This window comes from Eurosta solidaginis, chromosome 4 (genome assembly GCF_040869045.1).
Source record: "Eurosta solidaginis isolate ZX-2024a chromosome 4, ASM4086904v1, whole genome shotgun sequence".
NCBI classification, from domain to species: domain Eukaryota; kingdom Metazoa; phylum Arthropoda; class Insecta; order Diptera; family Tephritidae; genus Eurosta; species Eurosta solidaginis.
In genome coordinates, this window is record NC_090322.1 from 41,835,454 (window position 1) to 41,841,643 (window position 6,190).

At 32.4% G+C, this 6,190-nt stretch overlaps 1 long non-coding RNA gene across 1 annotated transcript; it reads right to left on the bottom strand.

The window, feature by feature from the left end:
• Positions 1-2,582: 2,582 nt before the first annotated feature.
• Positions 2,583-4,599, bottom strand: LOC137247848 (uncharacterized). The gene is made up of 3 exons (XR_010951904.1): positions 4,557-4,599; positions 2,735-2,789; positions 2,583-2,662 (listed from the first exon to the last, which is right to left on the bottom strand). It is a non-coding gene; the product is annotated as an uncharacterized lncRNA (long non-coding RNA).
• Positions 4,600-6,190: the final 1,591 nt, after the last annotated feature.

The following is a 6,190-nucleotide window of genomic DNA, read 5'->3' on the forward strand; positions in this document are numbered from 1 at the left end:
ATAACTCCAATATTGAATAATGGAAAAATGGCCTTTATTAAAGTACTTCACAATAACACTTATACTTTGCTACTCGCTGGCTTAATAACCAAACTGATTGATAACTCAAATGAAACTCTACTATTGGCCGCCAGATCGCGTGCTTAATCAAACTGATTGATAGCTCAACTCAAACTGAATTACTTCTTACTCGCCTGCCCCGCTTTTATAGTTTACGCTGCATACTTCTAGGCTCTTCTATTTCCAGAACTTACCAACTATTTCGAGTGTTTATAGTTCTCATATAGTTTCTACTTGTTTACAATTTTCTACTTTTCAGCGTCCCTCAGATGTATGTGAGTTTGTAGTTTACACCCAATAAACATTTTTGTCAAATCTCAGTTTGAGATACATTTGAGAATCAGTCCATTTCTCACATTTCAAACGTTAGTTTTCAAATGCATTTAAAATAACCGTTGATAGCGTTCTCAAGCTAAAAGGCTCATTTTTAATATGGGATTTTTCTTTATTTTCAAATTGAGAATTTTTGGATTCTCAACTTTTTCTCAAACGAAAATAAAGCGGAACGAAATGGAATCCAATTACTCTAATTTAATTGTTTATTCAGTGTTACCTACGCTGTAAAAGAAATACCCAGTTTTAATAATAAGAGTTCTTTTTTATGAGTTTTGACAAATTTTTTAAATTTTCTTTATTCAGTTAATTCAAAAAAGTATATCAAAGCAAAAAATTAGTTACATACCAGTTTTTCAACCATCTTTCTATTTTATTAAAATATTCTGTAACAAATATGTATACATTTATATTGTTTAATGTTGATAGATAAATGAATAAAAAAATTAAAATTATATTATAAAAAAATTATTATTTCATGAAAATCAAAAAACTAAGCATTAAATTCAATGTTACAAAACAGCATAGGATGTAGAGAAACTCCGACTAGTTATATATACATGGCGAATACATTAAAATATTATTTCATGTTGATTAAGTACACATATAGGTAAACAAAAAACTTAGGCACAAAAATTTAAGGTTGCAAAGAAAAGTGCAAATGAGGTACAAAAGTTCCCATTAGTGACATAGATACAAGCCTAACATATTAGATGTGTTCATCTACAAAAAAATTATTACTGGAAGTTAGGAATTTCTGTCATTGCTCATACAAAACATCAACAATTAGTAAATTCCAGTAACAATTTTTTTGTAAATGAACAGGCATATTATTTCACATAAATAAAAAAAAATTTACATAAAAGGTTACAAAAAATGCATATAGCTAGAAAAACTCCTACGGGTTACACATAAAAATGTTCTTTCAATTTAGTTGAAGAAGTGAAAAGAGTTTAATACAAAAATTCAAATAAAATTTTTGTAGTTCAAAAATACAACAGAAATATCCTGCGTTTTTAAGAAAAAGGAAACATTAAATAATAAATAAGTAAATAAATAAAATGCATCTAAAAATTATTATATATAGATTATAATCAATTGCAAGCTGGTATTCTTCTGTTTTTCGTATTCAACCTTTTTATTCACCCTAGTACTAGCGTGTTGGAAGAAGTTGATTGTCGCTCGTTCAAAATCACTGTCGTTGGCCACATTAGGAAATTTGAGACAAAAGGCTTCTAAATATAATAAACAAAATAACTAAAGCCACAACATATGATCATACGCGTAATTACGTTTCAGTGCTCCTGTTACACTTAGCGCCCTAGCTGGTGTCTTCGTTTTAGTTCCTTGCCAGGAATACGATTGCGCAACATTGTCAGTTATTATTTTGCGCCAAGCCATTTTTATGAATTTAGTTGTACTTGCACAGATGATGGTCTGCAGTTCGGCCACCTGGAAAAAATAACCATGTATAAAATGGCTGCATTTTAATTGAATAGCTAAATTGTTAGGATATTCACCAAATCGTTATATTTATTCTCAGAGCTTTGAATTTTTGCTTCAAATTCGGAAAATTCATGCACTTCTGAAAAAGGTTTTTGCGGTAAAATCTTCCTTTTTACAGTTGCAGAACTTGCGCCTAATTTAACTTCTTCCAATACCCTCTTTAACAACTTTTGTGTTGATTGATTTTCTGAAATTATTGAATTTATAGATATGTATGAATATTAGAAAAATATTTGCATGAAATAATTATATATATGGAAACTACGCCTCGTTTCAAGATTGTCTACTGGGCTGTTGCCACCAATGTGATTTTTTTATATAAGTATTAAGCAAGATATGCCAATAGGGGTATCAAATGAAAGGTATTTTAAGTCGTATACCAACTAAAGTACTTTCAAGGAGGATTATCATTATATATACACGGTTTGGCTGATTTTGAGTAAGGACAGTATTCTTCATTACAAAATTTTTTTAACTGTTCAATCAAATTTTTAACAATATTTTCGAGTATTCCATTTTTTCCATACAAAGTCAGGACAAAATTTAAATTTTGTATACTAAAGTTATACTAAAAATTGCATACTCGAAAATGTTATGAAAAACCTGACTAAAAATATAAAAGGTATTCAAGTTGAACATATCGCACACTAATTCAAAAAATTTTAATAAATAAATAAACAAATATTTCCCTTTGATAAATTTGTTCTCCATTCGTCTATTTTCTTGTCTAAGGCATCAATATTCCTATTAAAATTATCCAAATCTGAAAAATGAACGGTAATAGACTATTAGTATAAACAATTTTAAATAAACAATGAATAGTCAAAAACCTTACCTTGTTTGGTAACTTGGTTATCTCCTGTAGACAAAAATGTGCTGCTAAAATCCATCTATGAGTGAACAAGTGGTAAAAATACGAATTCGGTATTTTCAAAGTTATGAAATAAAATTACTTTTTTTTGATATTTCATCTACAGAATGCTCAAATCGATCACTGGAAAAGTCTAAAGTGGCGCAACAATAAATATTAAAGTTTGATGACTTTATTGGTGTAATAAAAAGATCATTTAAATTTTTGACCTCCAAAGATATTACCTTTGGAACAAAATTTAAATAATACTTATTATCTTGAATATTTTTTTGTTTGCGCTATAAAAGTTGTCAGGATTTTTTATGGATAAATAAAATAAATTTGTATTAATTGAGTTTACTGGCCCATTTCGTAATTTTTCCTTTTCAATTTTTTCCGTAACACTTTCATTACAGAACAAGCTTTCTTCTACTAAACGATTATAAATCTTTCCAGCAATATGGTTTTTTTTCTACATTTTCGTTTTAATTTAGACAAAAAGTTTTCAAATTTAAATGCGCTTACAGATTCTAAATCGCCAAAGTTTAATGCATCACTGTGTAAATGAGTAAGGCAATGAAAATTAAATGTTAAAAAAGAATCATCATAAAGCCTAGAGACATTTTTAACGAATTCATTTAAAAGAATTTTCGCACATTCATTATTTTCCGAACATGATTTTTTATCAAGTAAAATTCGAATACCCAAACTAAGTAACAAGAAATGGTGGTACCGTTCGGCGTCTAAGATATCGGCAAGTAAAAAAACTCCAGTATATAATAGAAATTGCCTCAATTCTGTGGCCTCAAATCTTTCAATTTCCTTTAAGGTACGTGGACGTCGAGCGAACTCTCTAGGTACCTTATTACTCAAAAATAATATTTTAGAATTTAATGCATCAATCTGTGCAGATTTTAATGAATACGGCTAATTTCTTTGTTTAACCCAACCTACAAGCAAAGTTTTCATCACACCAAGGCATACCACATGCATGTAGTCATATGGGAAGGATTTTACAACATCAATTGGCAATTTCTCAATGGCGGTTTGTTCTATTATTCTGTGATGATTTATATCAGACCTTAGGCGGAAATCTGAGTCTGTTCTACTACTACTATTCATTTCATGGTGAAAAATCATTCTATGGCCTTTACTATCCCCTTTCTGCGTCCTACCCTTTCAGCACCTACGACCATAACAACCGGGTCCCCATTCACGTTTATTAAAATGGGCCATGCCTGCAAATAGGAACATTTTGCTAGTGGAAGACCGTCAATATTTATGTTGAGGTGGATTTCAGAAGATATGAACGATTTTCTCATTAAAAAATCTGTAAGGGAATCTTCAACACCGTAGTGGAAATATTCTCCTGACCCCATTTTTTCCACTGGCGGTACCTTCGGAGTACATTTCAATGTCCTGCCACCTTTAGGAATGCCAGTAATATATTTCCGAAGTATTCTTAACAAACCATTAGTTGCATCAGTGGAAATATTAAAATGGACGGCCCATACAGCAAGCTCTTCTCGAATAACACTTCCCATTTCACTTTCTGCATCAATGTCAGATTCCGAATAGTCGCAATCCACACTTTCTGAATCACTTCGATCATAAATAACACTATTGGAAATAGAAGGGCCTTCGCCTAAGTTGGCGCCTACTCCTTAACTTTCTATTATTCCCGGTGCTACTGTTGTGCCACTTTCGGCAAGCAAATTTATTATTTGCCTCACTTCACTTTTAACTCGTTTAGATTTATGCATAATGTAGTAAAATATCACTTAATATTATCAAAATGTATATATACTTCCTTATTTTTTCACTTTGTGTCCAACTTCACTCAATAAAATAGCTTGTTTACATTTACAGCTAAACTATGCAAATTAGAGATCGACGAATATCCACCGATTCGATAGATTTCGATATCTTTGCTATGTTGACATTTCAGGAATGGAATGAAATGAAAGCATATCTAAAACCATTCTCAAGTTGAAAAACAACGTTTGAGAAAAAGTTGGGAGAATATTTAGTTTCGAATGATTAATAATGCTGAATATCAAACTGAGAATTAATGTTTTCTCAAACAGTTGAGAGAAAAAAAATTGTCAAGTATGTCTCAAATTATTCTCAAGTTGAAGATCGACGTTTGAGAAAAAGTCGAGAAAATATGTTGTTTCAAATGATAAATAATGTTGAATATCAAACTGAGAATCAATGTTTTTCTCAAACATTTGAGATTTTTGTTTTCAGTGTTTGTTGGGCAGTCTCTCGCACACACATAGGCGTATAAGTAAATGCATCTGTGTGTGACATCTCTCGGCTGCCTTATATATGTGTATACATGATTTGATTATTGACGTGAACATCGCTTAGCATCGCCTTAGTGATGGTATAGCTTAGGGATGCTAATATCCGTGACAATACGCTCAAACTGAACTGCTTACTTGTTTGTGAGGATTATCCCGATTCAAAGTGTGAAAAACTATGGCAGATTGAAGAAGTTACAATAAATGTGGACGTTTGGATCCCTGAACCACATAGTTGCGAAAAATTATATAACGACTCCGTTACTCGAAATTCTGATGGTCGAGTGGTAGTTAAAATTCCATTCAAGGACAGTCCTGCCTCCCTAGGTGAATCATACACAACAGCTTTACGAAGGTTTAACGCATTGAAACGTCTCTTACAACAATCCCCTGCTCTAAGATCACAATATGTGGCATTTATGGATTGCCTTGATCACATGGCAATAGTGCCAAACCCGAAACTAAATGAACCTCATTATTATATCCCACATCACTGTGTTTTGAAGCCTAATAGCACAACAACTAAATTAGGAGTGGTTTTCGATGCGTCTTGTCGAAATTCTTCTCAGAAATCGATAAATGATATCCAAATAGTTGGTCCTACTATCTAAAGAGAGCTCGTTATTCAATTACTTCGTTTTCGTTTACATTGCTTTGCGCTTACAGCTAACATAGTCAAAATGTACAGTACTAGTCAGTGGTGACCATCGCAAGTTTCAATATATCCTGTGGAGAAGTTCGCCAGATGATGATATTCAAGCCTTCCAGCTCAATACAGTCACATACGGAATGGCATCTGCACCATATCTCGCTGTGAGCAGTTTGCACTACCTCGCTGATCAATATGAGTCAACTTTCGTCGTCGGTTCAAATATTGTCAAGTTATCGTTCTACGTGGACGACTTACTATGTGGTGCTGACTCGATTGCTGAGCTATCGCGAATACAACAAGAGGTAACCGAATTATTAAAATTTGGTGGATTTGAGTTTGCAAAACGGCACTCTAATCAAGAGCATTTCAGAGACGAACACTCTGACAAGGACCTCGATACGTCTTTCACTTCACAAACGACAGTCACTACCTAAACTGGAGCTTTGTGGTGCATTACTACTGTCCCGGCTTTTATCGAAAATT